General features: G+C 45.8%; 11 non-coding genes across 11 annotated transcripts; all 11 read right to left on the reverse strand.

The window, feature by feature from the left end:
• Window positions 1–111: 111 nt before the first annotated feature.
• LOC130347978 (U2 spliceosomal RNA) lies at window positions 112–302 on the reverse strand. Its single transcript, XR_008885816.1, has one exon. It is a non-coding gene; the product is annotated as a U2 spliceosomal RNA (small nuclear RNA).
• A 2,091-nt stretch (window positions 303–2,393) lies between these two features.
• Window positions 2,394–2,584, reverse strand: LOC130347980 (U2 spliceosomal RNA). The gene has a single exon (XR_008885817.1). It is a non-coding gene; the product is annotated as a U2 spliceosomal RNA (small nuclear RNA).
• A 2,096-nt stretch (window positions 2,585–4,680) lies between these two features.
• LOC130347982 (U2 spliceosomal RNA) lies at window positions 4,681–4,871 on the reverse strand. The gene has a single exon (XR_008885819.1). It is a non-coding gene; the product is annotated as a U2 spliceosomal RNA (small nuclear RNA).
• Window positions 4,872–6,948: 2,077 nt separating this feature from the next.
• On the reverse strand, window positions 6,949–7,139 carry LOC130347983 (U2 spliceosomal RNA). The gene has a single exon (XR_008885820.1). It is a non-coding gene; the product is annotated as a U2 spliceosomal RNA (small nuclear RNA).
• Window positions 7,140–9,229: 2,090 nt separating this feature from the next.
• LOC130347984 (U2 spliceosomal RNA) lies at window positions 9,230–9,420 on the reverse strand. Its single transcript, XR_008885821.1, has one exon. It is a non-coding gene; the product is annotated as a U2 spliceosomal RNA (small nuclear RNA).
• Window positions 9,421–11,517: 2,097 nt separating this feature from the next.
• Window positions 11,518–11,708, reverse strand: LOC130347985 (U2 spliceosomal RNA). The gene has a single exon (XR_008885822.1). It is a non-coding gene; the product is annotated as a U2 spliceosomal RNA (small nuclear RNA).
• A 2,099-nt stretch (window positions 11,709–13,807) lies between these two features.
• Window positions 13,808–13,998, reverse strand: LOC130347934 (U2 spliceosomal RNA). Its single transcript, XR_008885781.1, has one exon. It is a non-coding gene; the product is annotated as a U2 spliceosomal RNA (small nuclear RNA).
• Window positions 13,999–16,086: 2,088 nt separating this feature from the next.
• Window positions 16,087–16,277, reverse strand: LOC130347969 (U2 spliceosomal RNA). The gene has a single exon (XR_008885807.1). It is a non-coding gene; the product is annotated as a U2 spliceosomal RNA (small nuclear RNA).
• Window positions 16,278–19,644: 3,367 nt separating this feature from the next.
• On the reverse strand, window positions 19,645–19,835 carry LOC130347986 (U2 spliceosomal RNA). Its single transcript, XR_008885823.1, has one exon. It is a non-coding gene; the product is annotated as a U2 spliceosomal RNA (small nuclear RNA).
• A 2,080-nt stretch (window positions 19,836–21,915) lies between these two features.
• On the reverse strand, window positions 21,916–22,106 carry LOC130347987 (U2 spliceosomal RNA). Its single transcript, XR_008885824.1, has one exon. It is a non-coding gene; the product is annotated as a U2 spliceosomal RNA (small nuclear RNA).
• A 2,091-nt stretch (window positions 22,107–24,197) lies between these two features.
• LOC130347988 (U2 spliceosomal RNA) lies at window positions 24,198–24,388 on the reverse strand. The gene has a single exon (XR_008885825.1). It is a non-coding gene; the product is annotated as a U2 spliceosomal RNA (small nuclear RNA).
• Between the last annotated feature and the right edge of the window lie 1,291 nt (window positions 24,389–25,679).

Here is a 25,679-nt window from a genome sequence, read left to right on the forward strand (position 1 = left end):
ACCTTTTGTTTTTTGGCTGCAGCAGCAGCAAGGCCCACAGGACTGGCTAGCTGGCTAGCCAGCAAGCAGGTAGCAATGAAAGTAGGAATCTTTCTTTTTAACCCTGTAAGGGGGTGGTGCACTGTACCCGAAGATACTGCCATATCGGGTCAATGCATAGGGCGACGGAAGCAAGCTTCGAAATCGGCCCCCGTTCTCAAAAATCCATTTAATATATGGTCCCCAGATAGGGGACGTATCAGATATTAAACTGATAAGAACAGATACTACACTTGATCTTAGCCAAAAGGCCGAGAAGCGATAACCGTGAAAGGGGCGGGCCCAACAAGGTGCCCTTCATGGGCACTATCACTGCTTGCTGTCAGGGAGGCTGCCAGACAATTTTCCATGCACACTCTGGGCTGGGGGGCAGTCAACCACCAGTACACACAGCAGAACCTAAACCCATACCATTATTGCTAAGCAGCAAGACAGGGGCCCATTGCACTCCCACGGGGCCTTTTTAAATGCAATCCATAACCCGGATTTGCCAGGAACCCTTCTTACTCCTCCTACTTGCATGTGACACTGGGCTTAGGATCTGCATAGGAAACACACACACAAGCACACACCTACCTTTGTTGCCTGCAGATGCCTCCTTGGCTGTCCCCAAACGGTATCAAACCAACACCCACGGGAAGCTGTAAGCATAGAGGACATGCCTGCACCCCATTGGACTTACCTGTGTGGGTTAAATCCGGGTTATTTGACAACCTATGGCGGTGATGGTTCTGCTCAGGCAGAGCAGTGCTGATGCTCCTCATAAAGCTGTCGCTGCTGTGAAGGTTCTAGGTGACATCACAAATCCCTATGGTTACATACACAACAAAGCTGGGTTGTTGTTGTTTACACTCTGCAAGGCCTGTGGAAGTGAGTGACATCATAGCACTGTAGTTCTGAGGGTTCTAGATGGATGCAACAATCTCCTGTTGCTTCTATGAAGGCCATAATAGACGACATCACCAAACAGCTCCATAGTCACATACACAGCAAAGGAGAGATGTTGTTTACACCTAGTGATGTCAGTGGTATTGAGTGACATCACAGCACAGTGCTAAGGCTCCTGGGCCTGGACACAGCAGCGGCTGCAATATCTCAACGGAGAATACGTTTATATATATGTGTGTGTGTGCGCGTATATATATATATATATATATATATATATATATATATATATATATTCTCCGCCGAAATCACTTTTAAACCCATTTCCACCTTTTTTTCCCTTCTCTTCCCTCTTACTTTTTTTTCACGTTTTTTTACGTTTTTCTCCTTTTCGCCTCTTTTCTGGGCGTATTATTCTTCTTTTTCTTCTTTTTTTTCGTCTAATGCATACCCCATCAGTGCAGCAATGCTTATTCAATACCGCCAGCAGATGGAGACACTGGGGGATAATTTTCTAAGGATTTATACTGATTTTTCCTGTCTGAATTTGTCGCACAGAAAGTTGCAGGCCAAATATGTGTGACATTTCTGCGACTTTAGCTTCTAGAGCATTTTTACAACATTATACATAGGTGCTGAATACATAAAAAGCGACTGTTCAGCGACAGACAAGTTGCATCGGCTGAAAGTAGGCCAGAATGTCAGTCCATGTTGGAGCAGGTTTAGATACAGTCTAAAGTATAGATCTCAAAGTCTGTGCACAGAATTTAGCAAGGGCCTCGCACCTTCTGATGCATCAGGTAGGTGCACAATAGCATAGCCTAACCCTCTGTACTTTGGTCTATATTGATGCGGGACATAGACAGCCAGCTGATGACCAATCCATTAGTGCAATGGATGGCTGGAAGCATTTGTCTTTGCCTTTGCAATACCACAGAAGCAATGCATGGTCAATGTACAGCAATGACACACCTGTGTGAACAGCCAGGAGACCCCCCCCCCCCCCATGTTATGTTACATAGTTACATAGTTAGTACGGTCGAAAAAAGACATATGTCCATCAAGTTCAACCAGGGAATTAAGGGGTAGGGGTGTGGCGCGATATTGTGGAAGGGATGAGATTTTATATTTCTTCATAAGCATTAATCTTATTTTGTCAATTAGGAACATTCAGCACCCACCCGCTATCAAGGCAGCTGCCTATCATGTCATGCCCTACCTGCACAGGTGTGCTGGCTACTCAAATGATCCAATTAAGGAGGCCATTTAGTCAGCAGCAGCAGAAGTCCTGTGCCTGGACGCTCCAACAGCGGCCAGACACAAGCAGAAGCAGAAGCAGCAGAAGCAGCAGCAGCACCACCTTTTGTTTTTTGGCTGCAGCAGCAGCAAGGCCCACAGGGCTGGCTAGCTGGCTAGCCAGCAAGCAGGTAGCAATGAAAGTAGGAATCTTTCTTTTTAACCCTGTAAGGGGGTGGTGCACTGTACCCGAAGATACTGCCATATCGGGTCAATGCATAGGGCGACGGAAGCAAGCTTCGAAATCGGCCCCCGTTCTCAAAAATCCATTTAATATATGGTCCCCAGATAGGGGACGTATCAGATATTAAACTGATAAGAACAGATACTACACTTGATCTTAGCCAAAAGGCCGAGAAGCGATAACCGTGAAAGGGGCGGGCCCAACAAGGTGCCCTTCATGGGCACTATCACTGCTTGCTGTCAGGGAGGCTGCCAGACAATTTTCCATGCACACTCTGGGCTGGGGGGCAGTCAACCACCAGTACACACAGCAGAACCTAAACCCATACCATTATTGCTAAGCAGCAAGACAGGGGCCCATTGCACTCCCACGGGGCCTTTTTAAATGCAATCCATAACCCGGATTTGCCAGGAACCCTTCTTACTCCTCCTACTTGCATGTGACACTGGGCTTAGGATCTGCATAGGAAACACACACACAAGCACACACCTACCTTTGTTGCCTGCAGATGCCTCCTTGGCTGTCCCCAAACGGTATCAAACCAACACCCACGGGAAGCTGTAAGCATAGAGGACATGCCTGCACCCCATTGGACTTACCTGTGTGGGTTAAATCCGGGTTATTTGACAACCTATGGCGGTGATGGTTCTGCTCAGGCAGAGCAGTGCTGATGCTCCTCATAAAGCTGTCGCTGCTGTGAAGGTTCTAGGTGACATCACAAATCCCTATGGTTACATACACAACAAAGCTGGGTTGTTGTTGTTTACACTCTGCAAGGCCTGTGGAAGTGAGTGACATCATAGCACTGTAGTTCTGAGGGTTCTAGATGGATGCAACAATCTCCTGTTGCTTCTATGAAGGCCATAATAGACGACATCACCAAACAGCTCCATAGTCACATACACAGCAAAGGAGAGATGTTGTTTACACCTAGTGATGTCAGTGGTATTGAGTGACATCACAGCACAGTGCTAAGGCTCCTGGGCCTGGACACAGCAGCGGCTGCAATATCTCAACGGAGAATACGTTTATATATATGTGTGTGTGTGCGCGTATATATATATATATATATATATATATATATATATATATATATATATTCTCCGCCGAAATCACTTTTAAACCCATTTCCACCTTTTTTTCCCTTCTCTTCCTCTTACTTTTTTTTCACGTTTTTTTACGTTTTTCTCCTTTTCGCCTCTTTTCTGGGCGTATTATTCTTCTTTTTCTTCTTTTTTTTCGTCTAATGCATACCCCATCAGTGCAGCAATGCTTATTCAATACCGCCAGCAGATGGAGACACTGGGGGATAATTTTCTAAGGATTTATACAGATTTTTCCTGTCTGAATTTGTCGCACAGAAAGTTGCAGGCCAAATATGTGTGACATTTCTGCGACTTTAGCTTCTAGAGCATTTTTACAACATTATACATAGGTGCTGAATACATAAAAAGCGACTGTTCAGCGACAGACAAGTCGCATCGGCTGAAAGTAGGCCAGAATGTCAGTCCATGTTGGAGCAGGTTTAGATACAGTCTAAAGTATAGATCTCAAAGTCTGTGCACAGAATTTAGCTAGGGCCTCGCACCTTCTGATGCATCAGGTAGGTGCACAATAGCATAGCCTAACCCTCTGTACTTTGGTCTATATTGATGCGGGACATAGACAGCCAGCTGATGACCAATCCATTAGTGCAATGGATGGCTGGAAGCATTTGTCTTTGCCTTTGCAATACCACAGAAGCAATGCATGGTCAATGTACAGCAATGACACACCTGTGTGAACAGCCAGGAGCCCCCCCCCCCCCCCCCCCATGTTATGTTACATAGTTACATAGTTAGTACGGTCGAAAAAAGACATATGTCCATCAAGTTCAACCAGGGAATTAAGGGGTAGGGGTGTGGCGCGATATTGGGGAAGGGATGAGATTTTATATTTCTTCATAAGCATTAATCTTATTTTGTCAATTAGGAACATTCAGCACCCACCCGCTATCAAGGCAGCTGCCTATCATGTCATGCCCTACCTGCACAGGTGTGCTGGCTACTCAAATGATCCAATTAAGGAGGCCATTTAGTCAGCAGCAGCAGAAGTCCTGTGCCTGGACGCTCCAACAGCGGCCAGACACAAGCAGAAGTAGAAGCAGCAGAAGCAGCAGCAGCACCACCTTTTGTTTTTTGGCTGCAGCAGCAGCAAGGCCCACAGGGCTGGCTAGCTGGCTAGCCAGCAAGCAGGTAGCAATGAAAGTAGGAATCTTTCTTTTTAACCCTGTAAGGGGGTGGTGCACTGTACCCGAAGATACTGCCATATCGGGTCAATGCATAGGGCGACGGAAGCAAGCTTCGAAATCGGCCCCCGTTCTCAAAAATCCATTTAATATATGGTCCCCAGATAGGGGACGTATCAGATATTAAACTGATAAGAACAGATACTACACTTGATCTTAGCCAAAAGGCCGAGAAGCGATAACCGTGAAAGGGGCGGGCCCAACAAGGTGCCCTTCATGGGCACTATCACTGCTTGCTGTCAGGGAGGCTGCCAGACAATTTTCCATGCACACTCTGGGCTGGGGGGCAGTCAACCACCAGTACACACAGCAGAACCTAAACCCATACCATTATTGCTAAGCAGCAAGACAGGGGCCCATTGCACTCCCACGGGGCCTTTTTAAATGCAATCCATAACCCGGATTTGCCAGGAACCCTTCTTACTCCTCCTACTTGCATGTGACACTGGGCTTAGGATCTGCATAGGAAACACACACACAAGCACACACCTACCTTTGTTGCCTGCAGATGCCTCCTTGGCTGTCCCCAAACGGTATCAAACCAACACCCACGGGAAGCTGTAAGCATAGAGGACATGCCTGCACCCCATTGGACTTACCTGTGTGGGTTAAATCCGGGTTATTTGACAACCTATGGCGGTGATGGTTCTGCTCAGGCAGAGCAGTGCTGATGCTCCTCATAAAGCTGTCGCTGCTGTGAAGGTTCTAGGTGACATCACAAATCCCTATGGTTACATACACAACAAAGCTGGGTTGTTGTTGTTTACACTCTGCAAGGCCTGTGGAAGTGAGTGACATCATAGCACTGTAGTTCTGAGGGTTCTAGATGGATGCAACAATCTCCTGTTGCTTCTATGAAGGCCATAATAGACGACATCACCAAACAGCTCCATAGTCACATACACAGCAAAGGAGAGATGTTGTTTACACCTAGTGATGTCAGTGGTATTGAGTGACATCACAGCACAGTGCTAAGGCTCCTGGGCCTGGACACAGCAGCGGCTGCAATATCTCAACGGAGAATACGTTTATATATATGTGTGTGTGTGCGCGTATATATATATATATATATATATATATATATATATATATATTTCTCCGCCGAAATCACTTTTAAACCCATTTCCACCTTTTTTTCCCTTCTCTTCCTCTTACTTTTTTTTTACGTTTTTCTCCTTTTCGCCTCTTTTCTGGGCGTATTATTCTTCTTTTTCTTCTTTTTTTTCGTCTAATGCATACCCCATCAGTGCAGCAATGCTTATTCAATACCGCCAGCAGATGGAGACACTGGGGGATAATTTTCTAAGGATTTATACTGATTTTTCCTGTCTGAATTTGTCGCACAGAAAGTTGCAGGCCAAATATGTGTGACATTTCTGCGACTTTAGCTTCTAGAGCATTTTTACAACATTATACATAGGTGCTGAATACATAAAAAGCGACTGTTCAGCGACAGACAAGTCGCATCGGCTGAAAGTAGGCCAGAATGTCAGTCCATGTTGGAGCAGGTTTAGATACAGTCTAAAGTATAGATCTCAAAGTCTGTGCACAGAATTTAGCAAGGGCCTCGCACCTTCTGATGCATCAGGTAGGTGCACAATAGCATAGCCTAACCCTCTGTACTTTGGTCTATATTGATGCGGGACATAGACAGCCAGCTGATGACCAATCCATTAGTGCAATGGATGGCTGGAAGCATTTGTCTTTGCCTTTGCAATACCACAGAAGCAATGCATGGTCAATGTACAGCAATGACACACCTGTGTGAACAGCCAGGAGACCCCCCCCCCCCCCATGTTATGTTACATAGTTACATAGTTAGTACGGTCGAAAAAAGACATATGTCCATCAAGTTCAACCAGGGAATTAAGGGGTAGGGGTGTGGCGCGATATTGTGGAAGGGATGAGATTTTATATTTCTTCATAAGCATTAATCTTATTTTGTCAATTAGGAACATTCAGCACCCACCCGCTATCAAGGCAGCTGCCTATCATGTCATGCCCTACCTGCACAGGTGTGCTGGCTACTCAAATGATCCAATTAAGGAGGCCATTTAGTCAGCAGCAGCAGAAGTCCTGTGCCTGGACGCTCCAACAGCGGCCAGACACAAGCAGAAGCAGAAGCAGCAGAAGCAGCAGCAGCACCACCTTTTGTTTTTTGGCTGCAGCAGCAGCAAGGCCCACAGGGCTGGCTAGCTGGCTAGCCAGCAAGCAGGTAGCAATGAAAGTAGGAATCTTTCTTTTTAACCCTGTAAGGGGGTGGTGCACTGTACCCGAAGATACTGCCATATCGGGTCAATGCATAGGGCGACGGAAGCAAGCTTCGAAATCGGCCCCCGTTCTCAAAAATCCATTTAATATATGGTCCCCAGATAGGGGACGTATCAGATATTAAACTGATAAGAACAGATACTACACTTGATCTTAGCCAAAAGGCCGAGAAGCGATAACCGTGAAAGGGGCGGGCCCAACAAGGTGCCCTTCATGGGCACTATCACTGCTTGCTGTCAGGGAGGCTGCCAGACAATTTTCCATGCACACTCTGGGCTGGGGGGCAGTCAACCACCAGTACACACAGCAGAACCTAAACCCATACCATTATTGCTAAGCAGCAAGACAGGGGCCCATTGCACTCCCACGGGGCCTTTTTAAATGCAATCCATAACCCGGATTTGCCAGGAACCCTTCTTACTCCTCCTACTTGCATGTGACACTGGGCTTAGGATCTGCATAGGAAACACACACACAAGCACACACCTACCTTTGTTGCCTGCAGATGCCTCCTTGGCTGTCCCCAAACGGTATCAAACCAACACCCACGGGAAGCTGTAAGCATAGAGGACATGCCTGCACCCCATTGGACTTACCTGTGTGGGTTAAATCCGGGTTATTTGACAACCTATGGCGGTGATGGTTCTGCTCAGGCAGAGCAGTGCTGATGCTCCTCATAAAGCTGTCGCTGCTGTGAAGGTTCTAGGTGACATCACAAATCCCTATGGTTACATACACAACAAAGCTGGGTTGTTGTTGTTTACACTCTGCAAGGCCTGTGGAAGTGAGTGACATCATAGCACTGTAGTTCTGAGGGTTCTAGATGGATGCAACAATCTCCTGTTGCTTCTATGAAGGCCATAATAGACGACATCACCAAACAGCTCCATAGTCACATACACAGCAAAGGAGAGATGTTGTTTACACCTAGTGATGTCAGTGGTATTGAGTGACATCACAGCACAGTGCTAAGGCTCCTGGGCCTGGACACAGCAGCGGCTGCAATATCTCAACGGAGAATACGTTTATATATATGTGTGTGTGTGCGCGTATATATATATATATATATATATATATATATATATATATATTTCTCCGCCGAAATCACTTTTAAACCCATTTCCACCTTTTTTTCCCTTCTCTTCCTCTTACTTTTTTTTCACGTTTTTTTACGTTTTTCTCCTTTTCGCCTCTTTTCTGGGCGTATTATTCTTCTTTTTCTTCTTTTTTTTCGTCTAATGCATACCCCATCAGTGCAGCAATGCTTATTCAATACCGCCAGCAGATGGAGACACTGGGGGATAATTTTCTAAGGATTTATACAGATTTTTCCTGTCTGAATTTGTCGCACAGAAAGTTGCAGGCCAAATATGTGTGACATTTCTGCGACTTTAGCTTCTAGAGCATTTTTACAACATTATACATAGGTGCTGAATACATAAAAAGCGACTGTTCAGCGACAGACAAGTCGCATCGGCTGAAAGTAGGCCAGAATGTCAGTCCATGTTGGAGCAGGTTTAGATACAGTCTAAAGTATAGATCTCAAAGTCTGTGCACAGAATTTAGCTAGGGCCTCGCACCTTCTGATGCATCAGGTAGGTGCACAATAGCATAGCCTAACCCTCTGTACTTTGGTCTATATTGATGCGGGACATAGACAGCCAGCTGATGACCAATCCATTAGTGCAATGGATGGCTGGAAGCATTTGTCTTTGCCTTTGCAATACCACAGAAGCAATGCATGGTCAATGTACAGCAATGACACACCTGTGTGAACAGCCAGGAGCCCCCCCCCCCCCCCCCCATGTTATGTTACATAGTTACATAGTTAGTACGGTCGAAAAAAGACATATGTCCATCAAGTTCAACCAGGGAATTAAGGGGTAGGGGTGTGGCGCGATATTGGGGAAGGGATGAGATTTTATATTTCTTCATAAGCATTAATCTTATTTTGTCAATTAGGAACATTCAGCACCCACCCGCTATCAAGGCAGCTGCCTATCATGTCATGCCCTACCTGCACAGGTGTGCTGGCTACTCAAATGATCCAATTAAGGAGGCCATTTAGTCAGCAGCAGCAGAAGTCCTGTGCCTGGACGCTCCAACAGCGGCCAGACACAAGCAGAAGCAGAAGCAGCAGAAGCAGCAGCAGCACCACCTTTTGTTTTTTGGCTGCAGCAGCAGCAAGGCCCACAGGGCTGGCTAGCTGGCTAGCCAGCAAGCAGGTAGCAATGAAAGTAGGAATCTTTCTTTTTAACCCTGTAAGGGGGTGGTGCACTGTACCCGAAGATACTGCCATATCGGGTCAATGCATAGGGCGACGGAAGCAAGCTTCGAAATCGGCCCCCGTTCTCAAAAATCCATTTAATATATGGTCCCCAGATAGGGGACGTATCAGATATTAAACTGATAAGAACAGATACTACACTTGATCTTAGCCAAAAGGCCGAGAAGCGATAACCGTGAAAGGGGCGGGCCCAACAAGGTGCCCTTCATGGGCACTATCACTGCTTGCTGTCAGGGAGGCTGCCAGACAATTTTCCATGCACACTCTGGGCTGGGGGGCAGTCAACCACCAGTACACACAGCAGAACCTAAACCCATACCATTATTGCTAAGCAGCAAGACAGGGGCCCATTGCACTCCCACGGGGCCTTTTTAAATGCAATCCATAACCCGGATTTGCCAGGAACCCTTCTTACTCCTCCTACTTGCATGTGACACTGGGCTTAGGATCTGCATAGGAAACACACACACAAGCACACACCTACCTTTGTTGCCTGCAGATGCCTCCTTGGCTGTCCCCAAACGGTATCAAACCAACACCCACGGGAAGCTGTAAGCATAGAGGACATGCCTGCACCCCATTGGACTTACCTGTGTGGGTTAAATCCGGGTTATTTGACAACCTATGGCGGTGATGGTTCTGCTCAGGCAGAGCAGTGCTGATGCTCCTCATAAAGCTGTCGCTGCTGTGAAGGTTCTAGGTGACATCACAAATCCCTATGGTTACATACACAACAAAGCTGGGTTGTTGTTGTTTACACTCTGCAAGGCCTGTGGAAGTGAGTGACATCATAGCACTGTAGTTCTGAGGGTTCTAGATGGATGCAACAATCTCCTGTTGCTTCTATGAAGGCCATAATAGACGACATCACCAAACAGCTCCATAGTCACATACACAGCAAAGGAGAGATGTTGTTTACACCTAGTGATGTCAGTGGTATTGAGTGACATCACAGCACAGTGCTAAGGCTCCTGGGCCTGGACACAGCAGCGGCTGCAATATCTCAACGGAGAATACGTTTATATATATGTGTGTGTGTGCGCGTATATATATATATATATATATATATATATATATATATATATATATATATTTCTCCGCCGAAATCACTTTTAAACCCATTTCCACCTTTTTTTCCCTTCTCTTCCTCTTACTTTTTTTTCACGTTTTTTTTACGTTTTTCTCCTTTTCGCCTCTTTTCTGGGCGTATTATTCTTCTTTTTCTTCTTTTTTTTCGTCTAATGCATACCCCATCAGTGCAGCAATGCTTATTCAATACCGCCAGCAGATGGAGACACTGGGGGATAATTTTCTAAGGATTTATACTGATTTTTCCTGTCTGAATTTGTCGCACAGAAAGTTGCAGGCCAAATATGTGTGACATTTCTGCGACTTTAGCTTCTAGAGCATTTTTACAACATTATACATAGGTGCTGAATACATAAAAAGCGACTGTTCAGCGACAGACAAGTCGCATCGGCTGAAAGTAGGCCAGAATGTCAGTCCATGTTGGAGCAGGTTTAGATACAGTCTAAAGTATAGATCTCAAAGTCTGTGCACAGAATTTAGCAAGGGCCTCGCACCTTCTGATGCATCAGGTAGGTGCACAATAGCATAGCCTAACCCTCTGTACTTTGGTCTATATTGATGCGGGACATAGACAGCCAGCTGATGACCAATCCATTAGTGCAATGGATGGCTGGAAGCATTTGTCTTTGCCTTTGCAATACCACAGAAGCAATGCATGGTCAATGTACAGCAATGACACACCTGTGTGAACAGCCAGGAGACCCCCCCCCCCCCCCATGTTATGTTACATAGTTACATAGTTAGTACGGTCGAAAAAAGACATATGTCCATCAAGTTCAACCAGGGAATTAAGGGGTAGGGGTGTGGCGCGATATTGTGGAAGGGATGAGATTTTATATTTCTTCATAAGCATTAATCTTATTTTGTCAATTAGGAACATTCAGCACCCACCCGCTATCAAGGCAGCTGCCTATCATGTCATGCCCTACCTGCACAGGTGTGCTGGCTACTCAAATGATCCAATTAAGGAGGCCATTTAGTCAGCAGCAGCAGAAGTCCTGTGCCTGGACGCTCCAACAGCGGCCAGACACAAGCAGAAGCAGAAGCAGCAGAAGCAGCAGCAGCACCACCTTTTGTTTTTTGGCTGCAGCAGCAGCAAGGCCCACAGGGCTGGCTAGCTGGCTAGCCAGCAAGCAGGTAGCAATGAAAGTAGGAATCTTTCTTTTTAACCCTGTAAGGGGGTGGTGCACTGTACCCGAAGATACTGCCATATCGGGTCAATGCATAGGGCGACGGAAGCAAGCTTCGAAATCGGCCCCCGTTCTCAAAAATCCATTTAATATATGGTCCCCAGATAGGGGACGTATCAGATATTAAACTGATAAGAACAGATACTACACTTGATCTTAGCCAAAAGGCCGAGAAGCGATAACCGTGAAAGGGGCGGGCCCAACAAGGTGCCCTTCATGGGCACTATCACTGCTTGCTGTCAGGGAGGCTGCCAGACAATTTTCCATGCACACTCTGGGCTGGGGGGCAGTCAACCACCAGTACACACAGCAGAACCTAAACCCATACCATTATTGCTAAGCAGCAAGACAGGGGCCCATTGCACTCCCACGGGGCCTTTTTAAATGCAATCCATAACCCGGATTTGCCAGGAACCCTTCTTACTCCTCCTACTTGCATGTGACACTGGGCTTAGGATCTGCATAGGAAACACACACACAAGCACACACCTACCTTTGTTGCCTGCAGATGCCTCCTTGGCTGTCCCCAAACGGTATCAAACCAACACCCACGGGAAGCTGTAAGCATAGAGGACATGCCTGCACCCCATTGGACTTACCTGTGTGGGTTAAATCCGGGTTATTTGACAACCTATGGCGGTGATGGTTCTGCTCAGGCAGAGCAGTGCTGATGCTCCTCATAAAGCTGTCGCTGCTGTGAAGGTTCTAGGTGACATCACAAATCCCTATGGTTACATACACAACAAAGCTGGGTTGTTGTTGTTTACACTCTGCAAGGCCTGTGGAAGTGAGTGACATCATAGCACTGTAGTTCTGAGGGTTCTAGATGGATGCAACAATCTCCTGTTGCTTCTATGAAGGCCATAATAGACGACATCACCAAACAGCTCCATAGTCACATACACAGCAAAGGAGAGATGTTGTTTACACCTAGTGATGTCAGTGGTATTGAGTGACATCACAGCACAGTGCTAAGGCTCCTGGGCCTGGACACAGCAGCGGCTGCAATATCTCAACGGAGAATACGTTTATATATATGTGTGTGTGTGCGCGTATATATATATATATATATATATATATATATATATATATATATATATTCTCCGCCGAAATCACTTTTAAACCCATTTCCACCTTTTTTTCCCTTCTCTTCCTCTTACTTTTTTTTCACGTTTTTTTTACGTTTTTCTCCTTTTCGCCTCTTTTCTGGGCGTATTATTCTTCTTTTTCTTCTTTTTTTTCGTCTAATGCATACCCCATCAGTGCAGCAATGCTTATTCAATACCGCCAGCAGATGGAGACACTGGGGGATAATTTTCTAAGGATTTATACTGATTTTTCCTGTCTGAATTTGTCGCACAGAAAGTTGCAGGCCAAATATGTGTGACATTTCTGCGACTTTAGCTTCTAGAGCCTTTTTACAACATTATACATAGGTGCTGAATACATAAAAAGCGACTGTTCAGCGACAGACAAGTCGCATCGGCTGAAAGTAGGCCAGAATGTCAGTCCATGTTGGAGCAGGTTTAGATACAGTCTAAAGTATAGATCTCAAAGTCTGTGCACAGAATTTAGCAAGGGCCTCGCACCTTCTGATGCATCAGGTAGGTGCACAATAGCATAGCCTAACCCTCTGTACTTTGGTCTATATTGATGCGGGACATAGACAGCCAGCTGATGACCAATCCATTAGTGCAATGGATGGCTGGAAGCATTTGTCTTTGCCTTTGCAATACCACAGAAGCAATGCATGGTCAATGTACAGCAATGACACACCTGTGTGAACAGCCAGGAGACCCCCCCCCCCCCCCCCCCCATGTTATGTTACATAGTTACATAGTTAGTACGGTCGAAAAAAGACATATGTCCATCAAGTTCAACCAGGGAATTAAGGGGTAGGGGTGTGGCGCGATATTGGGGAAGGGATGAGATTTTATATTTCTTCATAAGCATTAATCTTATTTTGTCAATTAGGAACATTCAGCACCCACCCGCTATCAAGGCAGCTGCCTATCATGTCATGCCCTACCTGCACAGGTGTGCTGGCTACTCAAATGATCCAATTAAGGAGGCCATTTAGTCAGCAGCAGCAGAAGTCCTGTGCCTGGACGCTCCAACAGCGGCCAGACACAAGCAGAAGCAGAAGCAGCAGAAGCAGCAGCAGCACCACCTTTTGTTTTTTGGCTGCAGCAGCAGCAAGGCCCACAGGGCTGGCTAGCTGGCTAGCCAGCAAGCAGGTAGCAATGAAAGTAGGAATCTTTCTTTTTAACCCTGTAAGGGGGTGGTGCACTGTACCCGAAGATACTGCCATATCGGGTCAATGCATAGGGCGACGGAAGCAAGCTTCGAAATCGGCCCCCGTTCTCAAAAATCCATTTAATATATGGTCCCCAGATAGGGGACGTATCAGATATTAAACTGATAAGAGCAGATACTACACTTGATCTTAGCCAAAAGGCCGAGAAGCTATAACCGTGAAAGGGGCGGGCCCAACAAGGTGCCCTTCATGGGCACTATCACTGCTTGCTGTCAGGGAGGCTGCCAGACAATTTTCCATGCACACTCTGGGCTGGGGGGCAGTCAACCACCAGTACACACAGCAGAACCTAAACCCATACCATTATTGCTAAGCAGCAAGACAGGGGCCCATTGCACTCCCACGGGGCCTTTTTAAATGCAATCCATAACCCGGATTTGCCAGGAACCCTTCTTACTCCTCCTACTTGCATGTGACACTGTGCTTAGGATCTGCATAGGAAACACACACACAAGCACACACCTACCTTTGTTGCCTGCAGATGCCTCCTTGGCTGTCCCCAAACGGTATCAAACCAACACCCACGGGAAGCTGTAAGCATAGAGGACATGCCTGCACCCCATTGGACTTACCTGTGTGGGTTAAATCCGGGTTATTTGACAACCTATGGCGGTGATGGTTCTGCTCAGGCAGAGCAGTGCTGATGCTCCTCATAAAGCTGTCGCTGCTGTGAAGGTTCTAGGTGACATCACAAATCCCTATGGTTACATACACAACAAAGCTGGGTTGTTGTTGTTTACACTCTGCAAGGCCTGTGGAAGTGAGTGACATCATAGCACTGTAGTTCTGAGGGTTCTAGATGGATGCAACAATCTCCTGTTGCTTCTATGAAGGCCATAATAGACGACATCACCAAACAGCTCCATAGTCACATACACAGCAAAGGAGAGATGTTGTTTACACCTAGTGATGTCAGTGGTATTGAGTGACATCACAGCACAGTGCTAAGGCTCCTGGGCCTGGACACAGCAGCGGCTGCAATATCTCAACGGAGAATACGTTTATATATATGTGTGTGTGTGCGCGTATATATATATATATATATATATATATATATATATATATTTCTCCGCCGAAATCACTTTTAAACCCATTTCCACCTTTTTTTCCCTTCTCTTCCTCTTACTTTTTTTTCACGTTTTTTTACGTTTTTCTCCTTTTCGCCTCTTTTCTGGGCGTATTATTCTTCTTTTTCTTCTTTTTTTTCGTCTAATGCATACCCCATCAGTGCAGCAATGCTTATTCAATACCGCCAGCAGATGGAGACACTGGGGGATAATTTTCTAAGGATTTATACTGATTTTTCCTGTCTGAATTTGTCGCACAGAAAGTTGCAGGCCAAATATGTGTGACATTTCTGCGACTTTAGCTTCTAGAGCATTTTTACAACATTATACATAGGTGCTGAATACATAAAAAGCGACTGTTCAGCGACAGACAAGTCGCATCGGCTGAAAGTAGGCCAGAATGTCAGTCCATGTTGGAGCAGGTTTAGATACAGTCTAAAGTATAGATCTCAAAGTCTGTGCACAGAATTTAGCAAGGGCCTCGCACCTTCTGATGCATCAGGTAGGTGCACAATAGCATAGCCTAACCCTCTGTACTTTGGTCTATATTGATGCGGGACATAGACAGCCAGCTGATGACCAATCCATTAGTGCAATGGATGGCTGGAAGCATTTGTCTTTGCCTTTGCAATACCACAGAAGCAATGCATGGTCAATGTACAGCAATGACACACCTGTGTGAACAGCCAGGAGACCCCCCCCCCCCCCCCCATGTTATGTTACATAGTTACATAGTTAGTACGGTCGAAAAAAGACATATGTCCATCAAGTTCAACCAGGGAATTAAGGGGTAGGGGTGTGGCGCGATATTGGGGAAGGGATGAGATTTTATATTTCTTCATAAGCATTAATCTTATTTTGTCAATTAGGAACATTCAGCACCCACCCGCTATCAAGGCAGCTGCCTATCATGTCATGCCCTACCTGCACAGGTGTGCTGGCTACTCAAATGATCCAATTAAGGAGGCCATTTAGTCAGCAGCAGCAGAAGTCCTGTGCCTGGACGCTCCAACAGCGGCCAGACACAAGCAGAAGCAGAAGCAGCAGAAGCAGCAGCAGCACCACCTTTTGTTTTTTGGCTGCAGCAGCAGCAAGGCCCACAGGGCTGGCTAGCTGGCTAGCCAGCAAGCAGGTAGCAATGAAAGTAGGAATCTTTCTTTTTAACCCTGTAAGGGGGTGGTGCACTGTACCCGAAGATACTGCCATATCGGGTCAATGCATAGGGCGACGGAAGCAAGCTTCGAAATCAGCCCCCGTTCTCAAAAATCCATTTAATATATGGTCCCCAGATAGGGGACGTATCAGATATTAAACTGATAAGAACAGATACTACACTTGATCTTAGCCAAAAGGCCGAGAAGCGATAACCGTGAAAGGGGCGGGCCCAACAAGGTGCCCTTCATGGGCACTATCACTGCTTGCTGTCAGGGAGGCTGCCAGACAATTTTCCATGCACACTCTGGGCTGGGGGGCAGTCAACCACCAGTACACACAGCAGAACCTAAACCCATACCATTATTGCTAAGCAGCAAGACAGGGGCCCATTGCACTCCCACGGGGCCTTTTTAAATGCAATCCATAACCCGGATTTGCCAGGAACCCTTCTTACTCCTCCTACTTGCATGTGACACTGGGCTTAGGATCTGCATAGGAAACACACACACAAGCACACACCTACCTTTGTTGCCTGCAGATGCCTCCTTGGCTGTCCCCAAACGGTATCAAACCAACACCCACGGGAAGCTGTAAGCATAGAGGACATGCCTGCACCCCATTGGACTTACCTGTGTGGGTTAAATCCGGGTTATTTGACAACCTATGGCGGTGATGGTTCTGCTCAGGCAGAGCAGTGCTGATGCTCCTCATAAAGCTGTCGCTGCTGTGAAGGTTCTAGGTGACATCACAAATCCCTATGGTTACATACACAACAAAGCTGGGTTGTTGTTGTTTACACTCTGCAAGGCCTGTGGAAGTGAGTGACATCATAGCACTGTAGTTCTGAGGGTTCTAGATGGATGCAACAATCTCCTGTTGCTTCTATGAAGGCCATAATAGACGACATCACCAAACAGCTCCATAGTCACATACACAGCAAAGGAGAGATGTTGTTTACACCTAGTGATGTCAGTGGTATTGAGTGACATCACAGCACAGTGCTAAGGCTCCTGGGCCTGGACACAGCAGCGGCTGCAATATCTCAACGGAGAATACGTTTATATATATGTGTGTGTGTGCGCGTATATATATATATATATATATATATATATATATATATATTTCTCCGACGAAATCACTTTTAACCCCTTAAGGACACATGACGTACTGGAACGTCATGTGTCCACTCCCGATCTATAACGCGGGGCCACGGCGTGGCCCCGCGTCATAGCGGGTCGGGCCCGGCCTCTAACAATGGCCGGGACCCGTGGCTAATAGCGCGCGGCATTGATCGCTGTGCCGCGCGCTATTAACCCTTTAGACGCGGCGTTCAAAGTTGAACGCCGCGTCTAAAGTGAAACCGAAAGCATCCCGGCTAGCTCAGTGGGCTGTTCGGGATAGCCGCGGTGAAATCGCGGCATCCCGAACAGCTGACAGGACAGCGGGAGGGCCCCTACCTGCCTCCTCGCTGTCCGATCGCCGAATGACTGCTCAGTGCCTGAGATCCAGGCATGAGCAGTCATCCGGCAGAATCGTTGATCACTGGTTTCTTATGAGAAACCAGTGATCAACATAGAAGATCAGTGTGTGCAGTGTTATAGGTCCCTATGGGACCTATAACACTGCAAATAAAAAGTGAAAAAAAAAAGTGAATAAAGATCATTTAACTCCTCCCCTATTAAAAGTTTGAATCACCCCCCTTTTCCAATAAAAAAAAAAAACACAGTGTAAATAAAAATAAAAATAAACATATGTGGTATCACCGCGTGCGGAAATGTCTGAATTATAAAAATATATCATTAATTAAACCGCTCGGTCAATGGCGTGCGCACAAAAAAATTCCAAAGTCCAAAATAGTGCATTTTTGGTCACTTTTTATATCATTTAAAAATGAATAAAAAGTGATCAATAAGTCCTATCAATGCAAAAATGGTACCGTTAAAAACTTCAGATCACGGCGCAAAAAATGAGCCCTCATACCGCCCCATACACGGAAAAATAAAAAAGTTATAGGGGTCAGAAGATGACAATTTTAAACGTATTAATTTTCCTGCATGTAGTTATGATTTTTTCCAGAAGTCCGACAAAATCAAACCTATATAAGTAGGGAATCATTTTAATCGTATGGACCTACAGAATACATATCAGGTGTCATTTTTACCGAAAAATGTACTACGTAGAAACGGAAGCCCCCAAAAGTTACAAAACAGCATTTTTTTTTCAATTTTGTCGCACAATGATTTTTTTTCCCGCTTCACCACAGATTTTTGGGCAAAATGACTGACGTCATTACAAAGTAGAATTGGTGGCGCAAAAAATAAGCCATCATATGGATTTTTAGGTGTAAATTTGAAAGAGTTATGATTTTTTAAAGGCAAGGAGCAAAAAACGAAAATGCAAAAACGGAAAAACCTCCGGTCCTTAAGGGGTTAAACCCATTTCCACCTTTTTTTCCCTTCTCTTCCTCTTACTTTTTTTTCACGTTTTTTTACGTTTTTCTCCTTTTCGCCTCTTTTCTGGGCGTATTATTCTTCTTTTTCTTCTTTTTTTTCGTCTAATGCATACCCCATCAGTGCAGCAATGCTTATTCAATACCGCCAGCAGATGGAGACACTGGGGGATAATTTTCTAAGGATTTATACTGATTTTTCCTGTCTGAATTTGTCGCACAGAAAGTTGCAGGCCAAATATGTGTGACATTTCTGCGACTTTAGCTTCTAGAGCATTTTTACAACATTATACATAGGTGCTGAATACATAAAAAGCGACTGTTCAGCGACAGACAAGTCGCATCGGCTGAAAGTAGGCCAGAATGTCAGTCCATGTTGGAGCAGGTTTAGATACAGTCTAAAGTATAGATCTCAAAGTCTGTGCACAGAATTTAGCTAGGGCCTCGCACCTTCTGATGCATCAGGTAGGTGCACAATAGCATAGCCTAACCCTCTGTACTTTGGTCTATATTGATGCGGGACATAGACAGCCAGCTGATGACCAATCCATTAGTGCAATGGATGGCTGGAAGCATTTGTCTTTGCCTTTGCAATACCACAGAAGCAATGCATGGTCAATGTACAGCAATGACACACCTGTGTGAACAGCCAGGAGACCCCCCCCATGTTATGTTACATAGTTACATAGTTAGTACGGTCGAAAAAAGACATATGTCCATCAAGTTCAACCAGGGAATTAAGGGGTAGGGGTGTGGCGCGATATTGGGGAAGGGATGAGATTTTATATTTCTTCATAAGCATTAATCTTATTTTGTCAATTAGGAACATTCAGCACCCACCCGCTATCAAGGCAGCTGCCTATCATGTCATGCCCTACCTGCACAGGTGTGCTGGCTACTCAAATGATCCAATTAAGGAGGCCATTTAGTCAGCAGCAGCAGAAGTCCTGTGCCTGGACGCTCCAACAGCGGCCAGACACAAGCAGAAGCAGAAGCAGCAGAAGCAGCAGCAGCACCACCTTTTGTTTTTTGGCTGCAGCAGCAGCAAGGCCCACAGGACTGGCTAGCTGGCTAGCCAGCAAGCAGGTAGCAATGAAAGTAGGAATCTTTCTTTTTAACCCTGTAAGGGGGTGGTGCACTGTACCCGAAGATACTGCCATATCGGGTCAATGCATAGGGCGACGGAAGCAAGCTTCGAAATCGGCCCCCGTTCTCAAAAATCCATTTAATATATGGTCCCCAGATAGGGGACGTATCAGATATTAAACTGATAAGAACAGATACTACACTTGATCTTAGCCAAAAGGCCGAGAAGCGATAACCGTGAAAGGGGCGGGCCCAACAAGGTGCCCTTCATGGGCACTATCACTGCTTGCTGTCAGGGAGGCTGCCAGACAATTTTCCATGCACACTCTGGGCTGGGGGGCAGTCAACCACCAGTACACACAGCAGAACCTAAACCCATACCATTATTGCTAAGCAGCAAGACAGGGGCCCATTGCACTCCCACGGGGCCTTTTTAAATGCAATCCATAACCCGGATTTGCCAGGAACCCTTCTTACTCCTCCTACTTGCATGTGACACTGGGCTTAGGATCTGCATAGGAAACACACACACAAGCACACACCTACCTTTGTTGCCTGCAGATGCCTCCTTGGCTGTCCCCAAACGGTATCAAACCAACACCCACGGGAAGCTGTAAGCATAGAGGACATGCCTGCACCCCATTGGACTTACCTGTGTGGGTTAAATCCGGGTTATTTGACAACCTATGGCGGTGATGGTTCTGCTCAGGCAGAGCAGTGCTGATGCTCCTCATAAAGCTGTCGCTGCTGTGAAGGTTCTAGGTGACATCACAAATCCCTATGGTTACATACACAACAAAGCTGGGTTGTTGTTGTTTACACTCTGCAAGGCCTGTGGAAGTGAGTGACATCATAGCACTGTAGTTCTGAGGGTTCTAGATGGATGCAACAATCTCCTGTTGCTTCTATGAAGGCCATAATAGACGACATCACCAAACAGCTCCATAGTCACATACACAGCAAAGGAGAGATGTTGTTTACACCTAGTGATGTCAGTGGTATTGAGTGACATCACAGCACAGTGCTAAGGCTCCTGGGCCTGGACACAGCAGCGGCTGCAATATCTCAACGGAGAATACGTTTATATATATGTGTGTGTGTGCGCGTATATATATATATATATATATATATATATATATATTTCTCCGCCGAAATCACTTTTAAACCCATTTCCACCTTTTTTTCCCTTCTCTTCCTCTTACTTTTTTTTCACGTTTTTTTACGTTTTTCTCCTTTTCGCCTCTTTTCTGGGCGTATTATTCTTCTTTTTCTTCTTTTTTTTCGTCTAATGCATACCCCATCAGTGCAGCAATGCTTATTCAATACCGCCAGCAGATGGAGACACTGGGGGATAATTTTCTAAGGATTTATACTGATTTTTCCTGTCTGAATTTGTCGCACAGAAAGTTGCAGGCCAAATATGTGTGACATTTCTGCGACTTTAGCTTCTAGAGCATTTTTACAACATTATACATAGGTGCTGAATACATAAAAAGCGACTGTTCAGCGACAGACAAGTCGCATCGGCTGAAAGTAGGCCAGAATGTCAGTCCATGTTGGAGCAGGTTTAGATACAGTCTAAAGTATAGATCTCAAAGTCTGTGCACAGAATTTAGCAAGGGCCTCGCACCTTCTGATGCATCAGGTAGGTGCACAATAGCATAGCCTAACCCTCTGTACTTTGGTCTATATTGATGCGGGACATAGACAGCCAGCTGATGACCAATCCATTAGTGCAATGGATGGCTGGAAGCATTTGTCTTTGCCTTTGCAATACCACAGAAGCAATGCATGGTCAATGTACAGCAATGACACACCTGTGTGAACAGCCAGGAGACCCCCCCCCCCCCATGTTATGTTACATAGTTACATAGTTAGTACGGTCGAAAAAAGACATATGTCCATCAAATTCAACCAGGGAATTAAGGGGTAGGGGTGTGGCGCGATATTGGGGAAGGGATGAGATTTTATATTTCTTCATAAGCATTAATCTTATTTTGTCAATTAGGAACATTCAGCACCCACCCGCTATCAAGGCAGCTGCCTATCATGTCATGCCCTACCTGCACAGGTGTGCTGGCTACTCAAATGATCCAATTAAGGAGGCCATTTAGTCAGCAGCAGCAGAAGTCCTGTGCCTGGACGCTCCAACAGCGGCCAGACACAAGCAGAAGCAGAAGCAGCAGAAGCAGCAGCAGCACCACCTTTTGTTTTTTGGCTGCAGCAGCAGCAAGGCCCACAGGGCTGGCTAGCTGGCTAGCCAGCAAGCAGGTAGCAATGAAAGTAGGAATCTTTCTTTTTAACCCTGTAAGGGGGTGGTGCACTGTACCCGAAGATACTGCCATATCGGGTCAATGCATAGGGCGACGGAAGCAAGCTTCGAAATCGGCCCCCGTTCTCAAAAATCCATTTAATATATGGTCCCCAGATAGGGGACGTATCAGATATTAAACTGATAAGAACAGATACTACACTTGATCTTAGCCAAAAGGCCGAGAAGCGATAACCGTGAAAGGGGCGGGCCCAACAAGGTGCCCTTCATGGGCACTATCACTGCTTGCTGTCAGGGAGGCTGCCAGACAATTTTCCATGCACACTCTGGGCTGGGGGGCAGTCAACCACCAGTACACACAGCAGAACCTAAACCCATACCATTATTGCTAAGCAGCAAGACAGGGGCCCATTGCACTCCCACGGGGCCTTTTTAAATGCAATCCATAACCCGGATTTGCCAGGAACCCTTCTTACTCCTCCTACTTGCATGTGACACTGGGCTTAGGATCTGCATAGGAAACACACACACAAGCACACACCTACCTTTGTTGCCTGCAGATGCCTCCTTGGCTGTCCCCAAACGGTATCAAACCAACACCCACGGGAAGCTGTAAGCATAGAGGACATGCCTGCACCCCATTGGACTTACCTGTGTGGGTTAAATCCGGGTTATTTGACAACCTATGGCGGTGATGGTTCTGCTCAGGCAGAGCAGTGCTGATGCTCCTCATAAAGCTGTCGCTGCTGTGAAGGTTCTAGGTGACATCACAAATCCCTATGGTTACATACACAACAAAGCTGGGTTGTTGTTGTTTACACTCTGCAAGGCCTGTGGAAGTGAGTGACATCATAGCACTGTAGTTCTGAGGGTTCTAGATGGATGCAACAATCTCCTGTTGCTTCTATGAAGGCCATAATAGACGACATCACCAAACAGCTCCATAGTCACATACACAGCAAAGGAGAGATGTTGTTTACACCTAGTGATGTCAGTGGTATTGAGTGACATCACAGCACAGTGCTAAGGCTCCTGGGCCTGGACACAGCAGCGGCTGCAATATCTCAACGGAGAATACGTTTATATATATGTGTGTGTGTGCGCGTATATATATATATATATATATATATATATATATATATATATATTTCTCCGCCGAAATCACTTTTAAACCCATTTCCACCTTTTTTTCCCTTCTCTTCCTCTTACTTTTTTTTCACGTTTTTTTACGTTTTTCTCCTTTTCGCCTCTTTTCTGGGCGTATTATTCTTCTTTTTCTTCTTTTTTTTCGTCTAATGCATACCCCATCAGTGCAGCAATGCTTATTCAATACCGCCAGCAGATGGAGACACTGGGGGATAATTTTCTAAGGATTTATACTGATTTTTCCTGTCTGAATTTGTCGCACAGAAAGTTGCAGGCCAAATATGTGTGACATTTCTGCGACTTTAGCTTCTAGAGCATTTTTACAACATTATACATAGGTGCTGAATACATAAAAAGCGACTGTTCAGCGACAGACAAGTCGCATCGGCTGAAAGTAGGCCAGAATGTCAGTCCATGTTGGAGCAGGTTTAGATACAGTCTAAAGTATAGATCTCAAAGTCTGTGCACAGAATTTAGCAAGGGCCTCGCACCTTCTGATGCATCAGGTAGGTGCACAATAGCATAGCCTAACCCTCTGTACTTTGGTCTATATTGATGCGGGACATAGACAGCCAGCTGATGACCAATCCATTAGTGCAATGGATGGCTGGAAGCATTTGTCTTTGCCTTTGCAATACCACAGAAGCAATGCATGGTCAATGTACAGCAATGACACACCTGTGTGAACAGCCAGGAGACCCCCCCCCCCCCCCCATGTTATGTTACATAGTTACATAGTTAGTACGGTCGAAAAAAGACATATGTCCATCAAGTTCAACCAGGGAATTAAGGGGTAGGGGTGTGGCGCGATATTGGGGAAGGGATGAGATTTTATATTTCTTCATAAGCATTAATCTTATTTTGTCAATTAGGAACATTCAGCACCCACCCGCTATCAAGGCAGCTGCCTATCATGTCATGCCCTACCTGCACAGGTGTGCTGGCTACTCAAATGATCCAATTAAGGAGGCCATTTAGTCAGCAGCAGCAGAAGTCCTGTGCCTGGACGCTCCAACAGCGGCCAGACACAAGCAGAAGCAGAAGCAGCAGAAGCAGCAGCAGCACCACCTTTTGTTTTTTGGCTGCAGCAGCAGCAAGGCCCACAGGGCTGGCTAGCTGGCTAGCCAGCAAGCAGGTAGCAATGAAAGTAGGAATCTTTCTTTTTAACCCTGTAAGGGGGTGGTGCACTGTACCCGAAGATACTGCCATATCGGGTCAATGCATAGGGCGACGGAAGCAAGCTTCGAAATCGGCCCCCGTTCTCAAAAATCCATTTAATATATGGTCCCCAGATAGGGGACGTATCAGATATTAAACTGATAAGAACAGATACTACACTTGATCTTAGCCAAAAGGCCGAGAAGCGATAACCGTGAAAGGGGCGGGCCCAACAAGGTGCCCTTCATGGGCACTATCACTGCTTGCTGTCAGGGAGGCTGCCAGACAATTTTCCATGCACACTCTGGGCTGGGGGGCAGTCAACCACCAGTTCACACAGCAGAACCTAAACCCATACCATTATTGCTAAACAGCAAGACAGGGGCCCATTGCACTCCCACGGGGCCTTTTTAAATGCAATCCATAACCCGGATTTGCCAGGAACCCTTCTTACTCCTCCTACTTGCATGTGACACTGGGCTTAGGATCTGCATAGGAAACACACACACAAGCACACACCTACCTTTGTTGCCTGCAGATGCCTCCTTGGCTGTCCCCAAACGGTATCAAACCAACACCCACGGGAAGCTGTAAGCATAGAGGACATGCCTGCACCCCATTGGACTTACCTGTGTGGGTTAAATCCGGGTTATTTGACAACCTATGGCGGTGATGGTTCTGCTCAGGCAGAGCAGTGCTGATGCTCCTCATAAAGCTGTCGCTGCTGTGAAGGTTCTAGGTGACATCACAAATCCCTATGGTTACATACACAACAAAGCTGGGTTGTTGTTGTTTACACTCTGCAAGGCCTGTGGAAGTGAGTGACATCATAGCACTGTAGTTCTGAGGGTTCTAGATGGATGCAACAATCTCCTGTTGCTTCTATGAAGGCCATAATAGACGACATCACCAAACAGCTCCATAGTCACATACACAGCAAAGGAGAGATGTTGTTTACACCTAGTGATGTCAGTGGTATTGAGTGACATCACAGCACAGTGCTAAGGCTCCTGGGCCTGGACACAGCAGCGGCTGCAATATCTCAACGGAGAATACGTTTATATATATGTGTGTGTGTGCGCGTATATATATATATATATATATATATATATATATATATATATATATATTTCTCCGCCGAAATCACTTTTAAACCCATTTCCACCTTTTTTTCCCTTCTCTTCCTCTTACTTTTTTTCACATTTTTTTACGTTTTTCTCCTTTTCGCCTCTTTTCTGGGCGTATTATTCTTCTTTTTCTTCTTTTTTTTCGTCTAATGCATACCCCATCAGTGCAGCAATGCTTATTCAATACCGCCAGCAGATGGAGACACTGGGGGATAATTTTCTAAGGATTTATACTGATTTTTCCTGTCTGAATTTGTCGCACAGAAAGTTGCAGGCCAAATATGTGTGACATTTCTGCGACTTTAGCTTCTAGAGCATTTTTACAACATTATACATAGGTGCTGAATACATAAAAAGCGACTGTTCAGCGACAG

The sequence above is a fragment of the Hyla sarda genome, unplaced genomic scaffold (assembly GCF_029499605.1).
Source record: "Hyla sarda isolate aHylSar1 unplaced genomic scaffold, aHylSar1.hap1 scaffold_857, whole genome shotgun sequence".
Classification (NCBI taxonomy): domain Eukaryota; kingdom Metazoa; phylum Chordata; class Amphibia; order Anura; family Hylidae; genus Hyla; species Hyla sarda.